Genomic DNA, 19804 nt, shown 5'->3' on the forward strand with positions numbered 1-19804 from the left:
CTGATGTAAACAAGTAATCTGAATCTCCATACTGTGTGCATATTCAGGACGTCCCAGGAGAAATGTTCAGTACCCAGGGTGTAACGTTCTTTTAAAAATGAAATAAAATAATAAACTTTACGATTATGTTGAATGAAGCCTGATCTGTGGAATGGACACAGAACTCGAATTGTCGTCTTAAATGTTGTAAGTGCAAGTGGCGTGCTTACTCTATCTCATTGTTAGCAAAAATGTACTCATCGATTGGACAACGCAGCTCACAATACCAATAAAGAAATACAGTCACAGCAAAATACATTCATCCCTTTGAGCACTGAATCCTGAGGCTCCGTTCAAAACTAATAAGTTTGGTCCCTGTACACATAATAAATGAATTAAATTGTCTTACCTCTAGAGCAGCGACGGTGGAACGCGATCTATTCTGGTCTCTCACAAAAAATATGAATGCTATCTACAATCTCAGCAGTGTCCAATGCTGCCCATAATACTTCAAATGCACATGAAATTCTTGTGGCTGATGAACGAGAACATTTAAGAAAATTCAACTTCTTTAAAAATTATATGACCTGGACTGGGAGGCGGTACTGATTGTGGTGATTACTGACGCTCAGCTTTTTTTAGAAAAATTATATTCCAAGTTAAGTTTGGCTTTTCAAAAACATCCGACAACTGAAGCTGCATTAGTCAAATTGATTCACAAGAAATGAGATTTAAACAGCGAGTATTATCTAACTTCATTAATCCAACATAAATGCAAATCATCTAATTACACACAGCTGTGTTAACAATTCTTAAAAACGTTACAAAAATGAAATACGTAAATACTTTTTTCCTCAAAACAGTTTACGTACATTCTGGGGTTATTCAAAAATTACAAATTATCAGCCAACTCATCTATATTAACGCCCTGTAAAAATTGAATATCGTTACCTTATTTGCCTGAAGACTTCTGTTTCCATGTTGAACAATAATGACATACCTAAATTAATCTGTGTCTTGGTGGCTTCACACAGCACACCACAGAAACTGACTACTCCAAGGTCTTTCCCTTACAGACAGCTACCTAAAACTGAGCGCCCAGTACTCTCTTATTGCAACACTACCAGAACGGAATCGCGCACAATCAACGATCCACATTATATAGCCTATCAGAGACATTCATTGTTTATAGTATACTGGTTTCATTTTAATTTATTAATATTCTTATCTTATTCAGGTGTCAGTGTGTGCCCCAGTGGACGCCTTTCAAGGGATATGTCAGGAACGATCATTCGAAGCAAAAATTCTTGTAAACGTGGGCTCTATGGCATACCTTAAGACCTATGAGCACTACTTCGTCCTCGATACTGTGAACTAAATCTCTTCTACTGCAGACTGTTCGCTCTCCAGATTCTGAGAAGATGTAGTATGGACCAAAACAAGAAAAATTATATGGTAAACATGGGCTCTAAATCGCACACCTTAACAGCTATTTGCACTTATCCAGTAGAAGAGATGTGTTTCACGACAGCGGACAGGAACAAGTGCTCATATGTCTTAAAATCTACACTTTAAGAGTTCATGTATACCAGACATTTTCCGTTGTTTTGGATCGTACTTCCACCTTTCAAATTATGGAAAGCGAAGGGCTTGCAGAGAAGAGAATTTCTTTTCCACAGTATCGTAACTGAAGAAGCGCTCATAGCCTTTAAGGTATGCATTTTACAGGGTGTTTAAAAAATGACCGGTATATCTGAAACGGCAATAAAAACTAAACGAGTAGCGATATAAATACACTCTTTGTTGCAATATGCTTGGGACAACAGTACATTTTCAGGCGGACAAACTTTCGAAATTACAGTAGTTACAATTATCAACAACAGATGGCGCTGCAAGTGATGTGAAAGATATAGAAGACAACGCAGTCTGTGGGTGCGCCAGTCTGTACGTCGTCTTTCTGCTGTAAGCATGTGCTGTTCACAACGTGCAAGTGTGCTGTGGACAACATGGTTTATTCCTTAGAACACAGGATTTTTCTGGTGTTGGAATTCCACCGCCTAGAACACAGTGTTGTTGCAACAAGACGGAGGTTTAATGTAACCAAAGGACCGAAAAGCGATACAATTAAGGATCTGTTTGAAAAATTTCAACGGACTGGGAACGTGATGGATGAACATGCTGGAAAGCTAGGGCGACCGCGTACGGCAACCACAGAGGGCAACGCGCAGCTAGTGCAGCAGGTGATCCAACAGCGGCCTGGGGTTTCCGCTCGCCGTGTTGCACCTGCGGTCCAAATGACGCCAACGTCCACGTATCGTCTCATGCGCCAGAGTTGAAACCTCTATCCATACAAAATTCAAACACGGCAACCCCTCAGCGCCGCTACCATTGCTGCACGAGAGACATTCGCTAACAATATAGTGCACAGGATTGATGACGGCAATATGCATGTGGGCATTATTTGGTTTACTGACGAAGCTTATTTTTACCTGGACGGCTTCGTCAATAAACAGAACTGGCGCATATGAACCAAAAAGCCCCATGTTGCCGTCCCATCGTCCTTGCATCCTCAAAAAGTACTGGTCTGGGCCGCCATTTCTTCCAAAGGAATCATTGGCCCATTTTTAAGATCCGAAATGATTATTACATCACGCTATCTGGACATTCTTCATGAATTTGTGGCGGTACAAACTGCCTTAGACGACACTGCGAATACCTCGTGGTTTATGCAAGATGGTGCCCGGCCACATCGCACGGCCGACGTCTTTAATTTCCTGAATGGATATTTCGATGATCGTGTGATTGCTTTGGGCTATCAGAAACATACAGGAGGCGGCGTGGATTGGCCTCCCTATTCGCCAGACATGAACTTCTTTCTGTGGGGACACTTGAAAGACCAGGTGTACCGCCAGAATCCAGAAACAATTGAACAGCTGAAGCAGTACATCTCATCTGCATGTGAAGCCATTCCGCCAGACACGTTGTCAAAGGTTTGGGGTAATTTCATTCAGAGACTACGCCATTTTATTGCTACGCATGGCGGATATGTGGAAAATATCGTACTATAGAGTTTCCCAGACCGCAGCGCCATCTGTTGTTGACAATTGTAACTACTGTAATTTCGAAAGTTTGTCTGCCTGAAAATGTATTGTTGTCCCAAGCATATTGCAACAAACGGTGTACTTCTATCGCCGCTCGTTTAGTTTGTATTGCCGTTTCAAATATACCGGTCATTTTTGGAACACCCTGTAGAAGCCATGTTTAATAGAGTGTTTTGTTTCGAATGTTGGTCCTGACCTATCCCTTAAGTCTGAGAATGAAAACATAGTTCAGATACGCTTTAGTCCGTTTATTATCTTCCAGTTAACCAATTTCAACCTTAGCTCATTTTCAAACACATATTTCTGGCATCATCCTCCATTTCACATTGTACTACATCCCTTTTTATGTGGACAAGTGCACATCGTATTTCTGTGTGTATCAGAGACGAAAACAATAAATAATGTACATCATTAAGTCCATTAGTTGACAATGAATTATCGGGTAACTGATACCAGCCATGTAGTAAAATGAGACATGAAGTGTGGAACCCGAAATATGCCCTACGTTGAAACTGTCTAACTGGACGATAATAGACAGATTGCAGCCTACTTGGACCATGTTTTCATTCTCAATACACATCTGAACAGTGGAACCCACAAAAGGTAAATTTTAAAAATATCCCTGAATACTGACCATTCTTCCTGTATTTTGCCTCTCAGGCAAAGCATCGTGACAATGACTTTTTCAGTTCAACCTTTAGCTCAGGCCCATACCAAGATTTTTTATGTTGTACAAAGCTCCCTTCTGCGTAGTAATTACTCGAGATCGTATCATAACACGATTTGTCTGCGAAAGAGATCCTGAGTAAACCTACCGATGAACTATATTCTCTGCAAAAGGCCTCGTTCGTAATTTCAGAGAGTTGTTCGGACAAAAGTAGTCTGTCGTTATCGAACTGTCGCTTACTGTCTCCGCTTGGCATCAAGAAAAAGAGTCTTTGCTGATGGCAGCAGCTTTATTATCGCTTCAATGAGAGAACTTCCTCTACAAAATGCAAATGAATTTCGCAAAGATATTTAGATTAGCCACGATACAGTAAACTAGCTTTGACCGTAAAGGAAACAAACAGCAAGGGCTTCCGCCTAAGAAGGGAGAATGGTTCGACGTATATCTCCATGCCACTCTGTCCTGTGCAAGTCTATCTCTGCACAACTACACCAACCTACATCCTTCTGAATCTGCTTACCGTATACATCTCTTGGTTCCCCCTCCCCCTCCCCCCTCCCCACGCACACACACACACACACACACACACACACACACACACACACACACACACACACACACTACCGTCCAATACTAAACTGGTGATCTCTTGATGTCAGAGTTTGTGTTTTATCAACCGATCCGTTCTTCTAGTGAAGTTGTGACGTAAATTTCTTTTCTTCACAGTGTTTAGCAGTACCTCCTCGGTAATTATGCGATCTAACCATTTAATTTTCAGCATTTCTCTGTAGCACCACATATCAAGAGCTTCTCTTCTCTTGTTGTCTAAGCTATTTATAAAAGGGAAAATACACCTTTTCTGTTTAGATCTGCTTTTTAGTGCATCTGATCAACTTGCAAAATATTTTTAATGTCTTTGTGTCTGAAGTGATAATCTCTGATACACCATTTATCAACACAGATATATCTCAATTCCGCGGTCTGGATACTTTAGCATGTGAACCCAGGTTTCAGATCAGTAGAACACTGCAGCTATTTGGCATGGTTTTTGTCTGTGCCTCTTTCGTGGTATTTTTCTTACGTGCTTCTAAATGCTTCCACACATTACGTTAAATTTTGAGATCTTATCAATTACAGTTTTAAAATTTCGACCGGTATCACTGCCGAGATAGTGAAAGAGGGTTACCTGTTCCAGTATTACACTATTTCTTACAATTTCCAATCTCACGTAGGCATCATTCTTTGAGTCAAAATCCTTAACTGAATACGTTCTTACCCCACCGTTCTACGTGTTCAAGTGATGTAACAGTAATGTAGCTTTTCGCATGTTGTAAGTAGACTGTTTAGGTTTTTACGTTGGTAGCGCCACGTAGCACTCTGTATGAAAATCACTGTGCTGTGTGCAGTCTGTGGCTGATTGGATTCATTGTTGGAATATGCGCTTGTGTAGTGTTGGGCAGTTGGATGTGAACATCGCGTAGCGTTGTGCAGTTGGAGGTGAGCCGCCAGCAATGGTGAACGTGGAGATATATGACTTTTGAACGCTATTAAGGTAAATACTTTGTTTGTTCTCTATCAAAATCTTTCATTTGCTAACTATGCCTATCAGTAGTTAGTGCCTTCAGTAGTTAGAATCTTTTATTTAGTCGGCAGTATTGGCGTTCGCTGTATTGCAGTAGTTCGATTAACGAAGATTTTTGCGAGGTAAGTGATTCATGAAAGGTGTGGGTTGCTGTTAGTCAGGGCCGTTATTTTGTTGGGATTATTGAAAGTCAGATTGCATTGCGCTAAAAAAATATTGTGTGTCAGTTTAGTGATGGTTAGAAGAAAAGAGAGTACTGTCTGCGTATGTTATGTTTTGCTCAGCTGTTTGAAAATCAAATACCGTAAGCGGTTTTCCAGCACTGTCATATTTAAATTTTTCTAAGGGGACGTTTCAACATAGCACTTGTACTCATCTGACAGACACTCATTTGTATACAAAATTATAGATATGTCTAACATTAATTTCTGTCAATTTTTAGTCGACAGAGTTATAGAACTTTTGAAAGCCACACTAATATTAAAATAAGACTCGAACCAATTCCTAGCATTACGATTCCTTGTACATGTGTGTTAGTCGCGTTCAGCCCATGTAGAGAAGAGCATTAATATGTGAGGCCCATTTTCTGGCAAAAGTGCTGTTAAATGCGTAGCGGAACCTTTTCGGAAGTGTATTACCGTTCACAGAAAAGCGTAGGTCTAAACTGTAAGAGCGTCCAGGTGGCTCCGCACGAGGAGCCTGAGATTCGTCCACAGTCCAAATGGCACACCTCAGTAACACAGCCCATAAATTGCTTAATTTTCGCTAGATCTGCCGCTTTTGAGCAAAGCTTATATAATTTGTGATAACGATTGGAAATTTTTTAGTGCCGATGCAAGCCCCTATTCTCACAAAGAGTTTCGGAATTCTGCACGGGGTAGAGCTAGGTGTGTACACCCACCAAAAAAGATTCTGCTTTCATACTGCAACATTTTCAAATAGACGTAATCTGCTTATAAGGATTCCTCGTATGTAGCTGAAATTTTCCAGGTTTGTAGTCAATATAGTCTCAGTACAGAAACTTTAAACTCTTAACTCTGTCAGCAGTTCCTATTCCGAAAACTAGCTTGCATCGTACACATGATGATCCGATGAAACTCATTAATATAATTTACAATAGACAGAGATTTTGAGATTACCTGTTTTTATACTGTTATGTAATTCGTGAAGCCCTAGTAAAATAGTTTCATGGTCTTACATGATAACTTTTGCTGCTTGGGTTTTGTAATGAAATATTTGTCATGTTTATTAGAGTATGATAATGACCTTGGTTGTATTGCTTTTCTGATTAACTATTTCTGTTAATATATGTACACGGTGGCGCCTATAATTTTATGAGAGATCACTTAGGACAAATATTTACTGTTCTGTCGATTACCGTGATCATGATCGTCAATACGGAAATGGCTTCTGTCACGATATTTGTTTTGGTTTTCCCAGTGTGAATCATGCGGATGGTGCCTGCTTTGGCGTCTGTAATTGTGTCTGTGATAATGAGCTTTGCTACAGCGTTTGTCATTCCTATGGTCGTGCATAGAAATCAATGTCGCGAGTCACGATGTCTACTGTCATATTTTCGAGTGATACGGTTGTCGGAATCTTATTCCAGTTCTTGTAGCAAAACTTGTAAAGAATCTAGGTCGTCCTTGCACTTTCCTGTCAATATTACGTGATGCAAACACGAAGGCGACTTTGTTATGCAAATGTGCATCAACGCAGGCTGCAGGGGCTTGTGAAATATTTGTTCTTACGTAATATCTTCTCAAAATATCTGACTGCGCTAAAATCCTTGAACTGATCAAAATCTTTCATCATTATTATACTGCGCATTGGTCTTTCCTAAGTATCTTCCGACAAGTAGGCAGACAAGAAAACGTGGTAAAAATCAGCTTCAGTTTGACAATCTCTCATTACAGACCGCATTCTCACGGCTGGCTTGCTTTGCGATATCCACACATGAATTCCAAAGGCCAAAGGACAGTATGATGGTAGTGAAAATAAAAATTGATCCAGCCAGGCTTGGGGGCGAATGTCGTTGCCAAAGTTACGAAACATTTTCAATTTACGAACAATGAGAAAGTGCTTGTAACTGAAACTGTCGTTTCGGTGACAGCCGGAATGTTCTCTATTACGGCTGACGGGCGGCTCAGTAACGTGTCTTGTTGAAAAGTATTGTTCCCTGGGAAAGTCACAAAACCGCCACGCATTGTTAGTTTCATCACAAGTTTCCGATCGTGGGTGTCAGCGTTGTCATTACTATTTAGTTTGCGTTCGATACGTGTCAACTGTTATCGCATGTTGTTTATGTCTTTTTGTGTTGTTAATTGGATTTAATCTGACTTTCTTTAAAATTCTGTTGTCTCTAAAAATGCTACTGGATATGTGACATCAGAATCACTGTCGGTACTTGTAGACAAATTTGCCGTCTCTGTAGTCAAATCCTCGACAATCTTTGTTAACGTACGAAGTTGTTCATTTTGTTCGTCAGAGTTCAGTTTTAATGCGTCTACCTATTCACTTATTGTTTCACAGTGATTGTTAAGGTGCTCTTGACGTTCTGTGAGTTGCGGGTTGCGGGACTAGTGCGCTCGGTACAGTGGTATCCATTTTTGTGAGCAGCTCTAATTTGTCGTTCTGTCGTGTAGTTTTTAAATTTTGTTCAGTTTAAACGCTGCATAGCCTAGTCTCTAGCTTGTAAGTCATTTTCAATCCCTTGTCGAATTTCTGCAGACACCTTTTGCCATTTCTTCTCAAGCTTCCGAAAGTGTGGTGTGAGTTCATCTTTCGTACTTCTGATGTCTTTACTTATTTCTGCTAGTGATTTTGAGTTTTGTTCTGCATTTTGTTGCAGTTTCTTATTCGTCTTTAGTAGAAACTCTAACAAATTCGAATTATAGATTTCCGCATTCATATCAACTGGATTTTCAACGACTGTGTATTGTCAGTATGTAATTGATGTTGGCTCGTGTACTGTTTGACTAAAAGTGATAGAAACAAATCCTGAATCGAGTCTCAGTAAAAGATTGTTGCGAAATTTCGCATAGCTGAGCCGACTTTTTACCTGATAATTCCTCTTTCGAAATTTCTTGTTCACTATTGATTACCTGTACTCTTGCATTTCCTAACAAAGAACTAATCTGTGTTGGAAAGTTATTTGAATTCTCTGAAATCTCAGGTAAATTATTTATGTGTATCGACTGTTTTACTTGTTCCGTTTCATTAATAAGTGAATCATTACTATGTAACGCGGTTTTTGATGTAACAGCACGACGAAATACTGTATTGATAGCGGTAAAATTGAAATTTAAAAACTGAATTACCAAAACAAATTCTATCTGCTATTAAATAACCAAAAGCAACAAATTCTTTTACGCAACGGAAATAACTGCAGAAATATGTAACACAGAAATTTTTCACACGGTTTGTACGGCTGCCTGCCTAATCAACAAAGATCTTCACAGTCAATCCTTTTTCGCGAAAATAAAAATAAATTTCTCACAAAATCACACAAAAATGACAGTGAAATTACAATAGCCGAAGGAGAAAATACAAGTGTTAGTACATAGAAGCGTAGTGCTGATTTACTTTCGAGAGCCTGTGTCGCAATCTATGTAATCACATAAAAACCAGAGCACTATCCTAGGTGAAAAGGGTCTTCATGTGTAAGCATTCTACAAAAAAATTCGCATTAATGAGAGAAAACTGAATATATTGATTGCAAAGACTTGGGATCGTATTTAGCTGCTGAGCAAAATTGATTGTTGTTCCCCCCCCTCCCCCCCCTCCCCCCCTGTGGCGCACATGAACAGTGCAGTGAAATAAAACTTTAAACTTCATGAAGTGCAAAATTTGGAATAAATAAATATAACCAAAACTCAGTTCCGAAGTACATCATGAACACTGTTCACTGAAAATTAGTTTCTGATGTACAGATGTTCTCGAAAGGAAATACAAATCAGCAGCTAAAGTTACGTAGCCTACGTTTTTGCTTGTCAGAAACAGTCAGTTGCTGTGTGTGGTGTAAGGTGCAATGGGCTCACGACGGAATATTTAAAACTTTACTATGGGTCATGGAGGTAGATTTTACTTTACAGAAAATCATTTTTGAGAAATCAGACTGTGATTATTGAGAAAAAGACTGCACAACATAAGAAGACTATAACAATTACAAAGTTCACTCACTACAAAGAAACTACAAACATCCCTTTAAAATTCCTCCAGAATCTTCTCCGTCAGTATAAAGAACAATAAAGTATTATAAACGAGTTTTCACCTCCGTAATAAAGTATCCAAGACAGCTTCTCTTCACAGAAAACACATCTCATTCTCCGAAAAACTCAGCTTCACGCTACTATGCCTCAAATAAGAATGCATTAGCCCTGCAAAAGTGATTGAAAGCAAGTCAGTCACAGATAAAATAAACCACAGAGTCTATTTCTTATTCATAACTCGTAGAGTGCGCTCATTCATATTTGTTCCAATACAGTAAAGGTGAAATACTTGCAATGACAGAATATATATGAAAACCTTACAATTCCACCTTGCGGCAAGTGCTTAGGTCGCTTGTCACATGCTGCGGGCAACCTCCCCTTAGAAGTTAGTCTATCCCTCGGTTCGAGTACAGCGTCCGCAAGTGGCTTCTCACACCATCTAGTCAAAGCCCATCCACTTTCTGTACAGAGACCTGCAGCTCATTAAATCACGAACACGCAACTAAATAGGTGAAAAAAAAGAGGAGAGAGAGAGAGAGAGAGAGAGAGAGAGAGAGAGAGAGAGAGAGAGAGAGAGAGAGGAAGTGGGAGTTATACAACGGTTCGATCTTCGCAATTATTATCATTACCCAAGACAGCAACATGCAGACACGTGCAATAAAAAATAATTATGAAACTTATATGGCTGATGCGTTTCAAGCTGTCTTGGTCAGTTTGGGAATTACGTTGTATTCCTTTTCTCGGTGAAGGGCATGTCCGAAAACAAATTATTGTGTTCGTACACTAAATTCAAGATTGTCTACCATTACCCCGTGACCTGCTTTGAGTGCTTGCGCCTTTTCTGCAGGTGGACACTGGTCAGTTTGCATTCCTTATATCGTTAAAAAATAGTAACTAATGAAGACATACACAGTAAGAGCTGTTTTCTTAACCAGTAACAAATTATATAGCAAGCTGTTGCACAAAATAAAAACTAATGAAGACAAATCTTTCGAGCATCTACAAGATAAAATGCAATGAGTCGCTAGAAAAGGATGTGAGTCAGAATAGACAAAACATCCGAATTAGAACTAACTCTCCGTCGGAACATGGCTCTGAAAGTCCAATGGGGCTGACCGACCGCCGTGTCATCCTCAGGTGAAGACGTCACTGGACGCAAATACAGAGAGGACCGTGATCAGCACACGGCTCTCCCGGTCGTTGTCAGATTAGTGACTGGAATCACAGCTTCCCAATCAAGTAGCTCCTTAATTTGCCTCACAAGAGCTGAGTGCACCCGCTTGCCAACAGCACTCGGCAGACCTGAACGATCATTCATCCAAGAGCAAGCCGTTGGCGAACTAGAATTAAGTAACAAATAAATGAATTCAGGTACAACATCTGTATTAAATCTCCCATAGCTACCTTCATTAACGACGTAGGATGTCCTTATGACAACATAGATGATAATATAATAATATTATGAGGGTCATTCCATAAGTCATGGTAACTAGGGTATATCGTGCAAACGTGTGACATAGCCGTAATCACACTAAATACATTCGAAGCCCATGACAAACAGTATCTAAATCAACAGACAGTTTGCGACCGCACACGAGGATAGCTCCGTACCAGCGCCTGAAACATTCAGTGCGAGCTTGGCCGTGCTACAAGATTGATATAAGCAGAGTGGAAGTGTGAGCATCTTTCTCGCTGGCAGAAATGCTATACAGTATCTTGGGAAACTACGAGCAGTTGTGGGTGATATATCACCCACAAAAGTCATGCTCGTTCTGGCGTATGACAGCCACGGTATTCTGCAGCTTCATTCTGTTAGGTACGGCTACGCTGTCAATACCCAACGCTACCGCAACTTTCTGTGCACCATCTGCGATGTACACTTCGGTGAAAACGTCCGCCGCCAACGGATAATCCAGTCATACTCTATGATAAGACTACAGACCACGCCGCAGGCGCCATCAATAATTGTGTAGGGGCGGGAAGTCCTTCCCTTCCCACCCTAATAACCAGACTTCAGTCCATGTGACTTCCACCTCATCACACAACTGAAGAAACGATTGCGTGGGAGGCGCTTTGCAAACAGGGCAGCCCACAGTGGCACATGTTGATGGCAATGCCAGTGGAATTCAGTCCCGTCCCCATCGTTCGAATCGCTGTGTGGATGCACTGGAGGACTATTTTGAGGGGCAGCAGCTGATTTTGGTTTATTTTTCTTCCATTTGTACTCACGCACAATAAATTTACTCAGAGTTCCAACGCGTGTATTTCATTTCAACCTTTGCCGTGACGTTCCGTACTGGAACCCTATTTTATGTTAGCATTCACATGCACGCTGCTTTACCGGTTTAATGCACATCTTGGAATTCCTAAGCTGTTGCATTATCGCATGATGTATCGTAGTTGCCATGACTTATGGAATGACCCTCGTATATACACCAAATAAAGCTAACAATCTCTTTGAAGGATTGGAAGTTAGTGTTCCCAGCAGAAAACATGGGCAGAACATATTCAGTGGCAATGAAGTGTTTTTAGAAGCCTTTCAAGCATCCTAGACAACAAACAGTATCTTTTGCTGCCATCATTTCTCAGTGAACAAAATTACGAAAATCTGACTCAACGCCCAAAACTTCAAACAGGTTAATTAACAAATAAATATACTGAAATCTATAAATGTATTACAGTTTTTTAAGTAGGCTATATTAACGTGAAAAGTTTCTAAAGATGTAAATACGTTGGTGCCCGTCGTCTGAATCTTTCATTCGCAATATAAAGTGGTAATGCTCTGTGACTTACAATGCACTGTATTTCCACGCCTGCACGACCTCAGGGTGATTTTTGTTTTTGTTTCTTGTTCCTGTGATATTCGGTGCTACTAATGTGTATTTACGACGACCCTCAGTGTCCTTTTCTGGAACGTCTGGCAAGTACCATCGCTATTGTTTATAATGTATGACTCAAATGTCACATTATGATAATAAATGACACATAATAGATTATCTGTAGTGAAATGAAGATTAAGGCAGACAAATGGCCACATCCAAAGGCGATATTCTGACATAATTGACTTCTTCTCCAGAAGATGAGGGTTTAAAGCCTCAAAACGTGTCGTGAGACAAAGTAAAAAACGACTGTCATGGATAATTGTCTTAATTAGGCTTATATAAAAAAATCGGAGGTCGATGATTGCCATGGTTCACTGTCCGTGGCCTTTGTGGAGGCAACCAAAAGTCCGACCTTCAGATTCACGAGTTTCAATCAAACTCCTAAACAATTGTAAAACAGGGAGTTAGGAAGAGACATGGGGAACACGCTTACTGGAACCACAAGGACGCTGAATATTTATAACATGCTAAGAAGTAGTATCTCTTCCAGTGCTATACGCCTTTCGGTTATTTGACTGCATACGAGAAATATAGAACGAAAGACTGGTGACTATTACCAATTTTCTAGGACCTTCCAAGCCGGTACTAATTCAAAGTTACTGTATCACTGAAAATACCAGGTATATAATGAAACGTTCCTGCTATAAAGTGGGACGCGGATACGTAAGTCTTGTACTACTTCGCATCCTGTATTTTTACCAGTAGGTGTGTGACACACTTACGTCCTCCAATTTGGCCTTTTCACTGCTGCTGAACGCTGGCTCGTCTAAAACCAGTTTCGGCTGGTGGCCCTGACTCATCATTTGCGACGTGGAGTGTTCCGAACACACACACACACACACACACACACACACACACACACACACACATTTACCAGGCAGCGGGTATTCATTCGAGGGCAAAAGGTGGCAAGAAAGTTTCCAGTCGCCGACTTCCGTGGTGTCGGGTTATCGCCGGTGCCTCGAAAAGCAAAGGTCGTGGGATCGAACCTCGCCTACGTCATGAGCATGAATTCTAAATATGTGTGTCGTGGGTGGATGTACGGGAAGTTGAGGTTATTAGCTATAAGCATGTTCCAAAAGATAAAAGCTCCCTGGCCCCACATAAGATGTTTTTGTAATATTTGGTTCAGAATATTCGGACTGCAATGCGTTCCTCCTCCCTCAAATGCCTTTAAGTTCAATCACAGTAGAAACACAAAACGATTACTGCCGTTTCAAAAGTGATGTGCTATTCCCATCTTTTTCATTTTCTTTTTTATTCTAGGAAAGATTTGTGGTGAAGCGTGCAGGCCACACTACACTTGTTCAAACAATATTCTGAACCAAATATTACAAAAACATCTTTTCCTTAAATGCTTGAAAGAAATGTAAATAGATTTTCTTAATAATACACACAACTTCTAATAGAAAAAAACTTTTTCGTTTAGAAATTCGTCAGAATCAAGACATGATATGAGCCACCAAACTTCAAACTTGATTTTCTCGTTAAAGAGTGTTTGGTTAGCAAAAGGGTATTTTTACATTCTTCTGCAGTGGTTTGTAAAACATAGAGTTTTTCAGTTTTATCTTTTTTGAGAATGTTGCATTCATGAATGAGTTTGACACTTCTTTTTGTGATGTCGTTCACAACTTAAGTCATCTGAAGTTTTCAACTCTGTTTTGGTAACCAGGGCCATTTATACCGATAGTTACAAAAACTGGGTATCAGTCTTCCTGACACAGAATTTACCTCTCGATTGATTTCGTTCTTCTTCTTCATCATCATCATCTTTGTTTGACTGTGGAGTAACTTTGCATTAAACGCTGCTGGAAGATCGTCATCAAGAAAAGACAGATACACAGTCCCAGGAGCAAAGTACAGGAAATAGTTGAAAAACATTTTCGTTGCATGAACAGAAAACCGTGGTAAACTGCTTTAATTGCTTCTGAGGACAGAAAACAAGGTCTTACGTACATTCGAACAAGAAAAATACATGTTATTCTTAAAGACTCCTTCTCACCGACGGATAACGGGAATTATTCTCGGAAGAGGTATAACCGGAATGTATAAATGGGCAAAGTCATTCACTTATCATAACTTACAGTCCTGATATAAGAAACAAAATACCGTTCCCAAAAATGCGGCCAAGGGAGATCATCTTTAACTCCAAAACTTGTCGGTAATCGTAACACTGTTGTTTTTGCATGCAAAGATGGTTTAAAGACATTCACGAATAATAGAAGGAACATCATCAGATGCTTCATTGCTACCTGCTGTGTAAATCTTCTTTCTGTCAACCATTTAATAAGTGTCACGTCCTACATCATCCACTGTGTTACAACGGTCCTCAAATATATGAGGGCAGGTACCTCACAACAGATGACGATTGAAGAACTTTTTTTTACATTTACAAGTGCACCATTTAGTCGACCCGTTTCGCTTAATGTCGTCGCACGGCAAATTATGTGTATTATGTCAGTTTCCTTTTCTGCCATTTCTAGTCCAATGTTTCTGTAAACCATATCATTTATCATAGAGTTTGAACGACTTATCAACGCAGTGATAAGTATTTCTAGTATGAATTCGTACTTTTGCCATACATATTTCTTTAATCGCCAGTTCTGACAGTAGTGTGTTTAAATAATACATTAATGAAAAACCGCGTAACATAATTCGCATGGCAAATATTCACTGCTTTTGCTCAACAGAATTAGCAAAACCAATTCACTTGGTATTGGAAATAAACATCACATAGTAATAAAATTAATGAAAACTCATATTGATTTAGAGTACTAATATGTACGAGCGGTTGTAAATGAAATAACGAAAAGAACATTAACCTAAAAAATTACGCTTCGGGTGAAAATTTGAGAATTTATTGTTTTCGTTGAGGGTCACCTTGAAATTACTTTATTGAATTACAATTATGAACAGATTTCTTTTGTGGTTGATTGGAACAAGATAGAAATGTCAGAGCTAAAAAGTACAGATTTCTTTTGTGGTAGATTGGGACAAGATAGAAAGGTGGGAACTACACTTTTAGAAAGTTCAAAATTTAGGACCGCCTAAGTGATAGTGTATGAAATATTTAAATACATAGACCGTTACTCATTTATACATTAGGTAGCTGTTGGGATTTGAAGCAAAATGTCAAGTAAAGAAATATGTCTGAAATTGAAACCGGCCTGTAGACTGGATTCGTGCAAGACGGACTGAAAAGATTCATACTGTTCTGATAGACTTTTTAATGGCAACATCTGGTTCAACATCTCTGTGACATGCATAACGAATTAATTTCTGTGAAAGTAACAGGAATACAGACTCAGCTATAACTACATTTCTTATAGTAGTTCGCAACAAGTGGTTCATTCTTTAGCAGTATGTGAAATCTTCCATGCTTACAAAATTTCATTTTTCTGGCTGTAAAACTTAACACTATCCACCGTAGAGCCTCAATTCTCGTACCACTGATGGAGAGCCAAGTACTCTAGAAAACACAGAGGTAGCCTGCAGTCAAATTTACGCAACATAAAAACTTGAAACTACAATAGGTAAAATTTAGAAATAGTAATCGTTGTCTCAATGTCATTAAATATGATCAGGAAAATCGCATAATAATTTCTCACAAAAAATTGCATTTCAAGTTGATTTGAAGAGTGTAATGTACGAAGGGTATACAAAGAGTAAGAATGTGAAAACAGGACATTCTTATGAAATATTTTATGTATTTCAAAATCGGTTCCATGGTTATTTAAACCTGCCACTGTCTGCTTGTTCACGTGGTCGCCAAAGATCATAAATTTCGTGAGCTTGGTTACACTTGATAAACGTGTCTGAAGCCTCACCGTTTTACATGGAAGTCTGGCCAGTTGTTACTCTAATTTTACAAGCAAGTAAAAGTAATGGTGGGACATCTGTTCTGTACGTCGGGTGCTCTAGAATATCTCATCCAAAGCACTACAGTCACATTCTGTGTGTCTCCTTGCTACAATATTGCATGCATAAGTGTCTGAATGCTCATAAATAGTTATGGTGCCTTCGGCAAAACAGCATCCGCTTGATTCTCACAAATACTGATCACCATGTCAGAGCGATTTGAAGCAGAAATTTAAAGTTTGTGTGTGTGTGTGTGTGTGTGTGTGTGTGTGTGTGTGTGTGTGTGTGTGTGTGCGTACTCGTGCATAGCTCCAATACATTGGCTGTCACGTTCTCTCAGTTGTTCCGAACTCAGTAGTTCATGACGGTACATAAGGATATGAATTTCTATGGCCCAAAGGAGAGGATACTGCTTAATGCAAAAGAAGATCAATTTTAGTTGATTGGCCCTTATGGATATTTCGACGTTGGTGACATACGTGGAAGTACATAGTTGTTTCCAACGCACTAGCTTCCCTCTTTTGGTCATTTCATTACGATCAAGTCTGAGCAGGACTCGCGGTCTGAGGTTTCTGCACACATTTAATTATGTATATAACAGTTCAACTATAGATTTTGAGGAGTCATTTTGCGAGTATCAAAATTTGTGACGTAAATGGCCGTATCTTTTGATTGCGTTGGCTTGGAAGCTTAAATTTGTGAAGCCGCCAAAGAATTGTAGACTTTAATATTTGACATAAATAATTTTAACTTCATACCTCTACCTGTTCCTGAGAAAAGGGGATCTTAACAAACGGATAGAGAGACAGACAACAAAGGGCTCCTCTAAGGGTTCCGTTTTTGCAGACTGTGTTAAGGAACCCAAAAATAGATGTCCTACTGTACTCCACTGCCCATTAAAATTGCTACACCAAGAAGAAATGCATATGATAAATGGGTATTCATTGGACAAATATATTATACTAGAACTGACATGTGATTACATTTTCACGCAATTTGGGTGCATAGATCCTGAGAAATCAGTACCCAGAACAACCACCTCTGGCGGTAATAACGGCATTGATACGCCACGGCATTGAGTCAAACAGCTTGGATGGCGTGTACAGCTACAGCTGCCCATGCAGCTTCAACACGATACCACAGTTCATCAAGAGCAGTGACTGGCGTATTGTGACGAACCAGTTGCTCGGCCACCATTGACCTGACGTTTTCAGTTGGTGAGTGATGTGGAGAATGTTCTGGTCAGGGCAGCAGTAGACCATTTTCTGTATCCAGAAAGGCCCGTACAGGACCTGCAACATGCGGTCGTGCATTATCCTGTGAAATATAGCGTTTCGCAGGAATCGAAAGAAGGACAGAGCCACGGGTTGTAACACATCTGAAATGTAACGTCCACTGTTCAAAGGGCCGTCAATGCGAACAGGAGGTCACCGAGACGTGTAAGCACTGGCACCCCATACCACCACGCCGGGTGATATGCCAGTATGGCAATGACGAATACACGCTTCCAATGTGCGTTCACCGCGATGTCGCTAAACACTGATGCAACCGTCATGCTGCTGTAAACAGAACCTAGATCCATCCGAAAAAAATGCGTTCTGTCATTCGTGCACCCAGGTTCGTCGTTGAGTACGCCATTGCAGGCGCTCCTGTCTGTGATGCAACATCAAGGGTAACCGTAGCCATGGTCTCCGAGCTGATAGTCCATGCTGCTGCAAACGTCGTCGAACTGTTCGTGTGGATGGTTGATGTCTTGCAAACGTCCCCATCTGTTGACTCAGGGACCGAGACGTGGCTGCACGATCCGTTACAGCGATGCGGTTAAGATGCCTGTCACCTAGACTGCTAGTGATACGCGGCCGTTGGGATCCAGCAGGGCCTTCCGTATTACCCTCCTGAACCCACCGATTCCATATTCTGCTGACAGTCATTGGATGTCGTTCAACGCGAGCAGCAATGTCGCTATACGATAAACCGCAATCGCGATAGGCTACAATATGACCTTTATCAAAGTCGGAAACGTGATGGTACGCATTTCCCCTACTCACACGAGGCATCACAACAACGTTTCAACAGGCAACGCCGGTCAACTGCTGTTTGCGTATGAGAAATCGGTTGGAAACTTTCCTCATGTCAGCATGTTGTAGGTGTCGCCAACGGCGCCAACTTGCGTGAATGCTCTGAAAAGTTAATCATTTGCATATCACAGAATTTTCTTCATGTCGGTTAAATTTCGTTTCTGTAGCAATTCTTCTTCGTGGAGTAGCAGTTTTAATGCCCAGTAGTGTATTTCTAAGTTTGAATATTTGGGTGTCATTCTCGAAGGAAAGCCGAAATTCCTAGCTCATATTACTGATACTCCTCAGACAACTACCAAAGTGACGCACACGTTATATATAAAACTATTTACAAAAGAATACCTGCCATCAATGTCTGCGATTGAAGTAGAGCCTACTGCATGATGCTGTTTTGACAGCAGAACTAGGTGGGAAGTGTATGGGGCTCTAAATCACAAAGTGAACATGTCGCAGTCAAACCGTCGCGTATCCACACAGAAGTAGTCGTATTTCTGAGGTTCACGGACGCTTGTTTTACAACGCCTTTCGAAGCTTATCTGGTCTTGTTTGGAATTTGTCTCATAGATATAAAAGTACGATATCTATTACCTTATCATAGGTTGCGCAGAGCGAATCTAGGTCAGTTACAAGACATTACCGGTCAGAACATCACTGACAAGAAACAAGAACTGGATGCTTGCCGAATGACAACTTGACAGGAACGCGGCAAGCGTGACAAGGCGGTGCATGGGCTTTCCCAAGCGTCACTGGACAACTTCAACTAAATTATATAACGGGCAGTCAAATGAAACACATACAGATGAAAAAAAGTAACTGAACAGTATATTATTTCAAAGTAATCACTGTAACTATTAATACGTGATCCCACTGTGAGACAAGACGATCATTACATTCATGGGAAAATGATTGCCATTGTCTACGGAAGCACTATTCTATCCAGGTGTGAACGTCTTCGTCATAAAGAAATCGACCACGAAAGTCTTTCGTCAGGGCCCCAAAAATATGAAAGTCGCATGGAGAGAGGTCGGAACTGTATGGAGAATGTGTAAGAGCTACCCAGCGAAACTTCTGCAGTGTACTCGAAACAACCTTGAAAATGTAACCTTAGCAACCTATTGACCCGTCCACATGTTGCCATGATTGTTTAGAAGGCACTGATAGTCCTTGTCTCACAGTGGAATACATGTATTAATACGTATGGGGATTACTTTTGAAATAATAAAGAGTTTACTTACTATTTCCAATCTGTCTCGTTTTCATTTGATTGCTCCTTATATAAACCCCTCCGAATGGATTATTAATCCTTTTGACAGGACATGGCCCGTATTGCACGTACTTATGTAGAATTAATAAGATTAGGGCACAGACGAGCAAGTGTGAATTTGTCGGCATACCTGAACATACTTTGAATGTGATCAATATGTTGAATTTAGACAGGGAGTGGAC

This window comes from Schistocerca gregaria, chromosome 7 (assembly GCF_023897955.1).
Source record: "Schistocerca gregaria isolate iqSchGreg1 chromosome 7, iqSchGreg1.2, whole genome shotgun sequence".
NCBI lineage: Eukaryota > Metazoa > Arthropoda > Insecta > Orthoptera > Acrididae > Schistocerca > Schistocerca gregaria.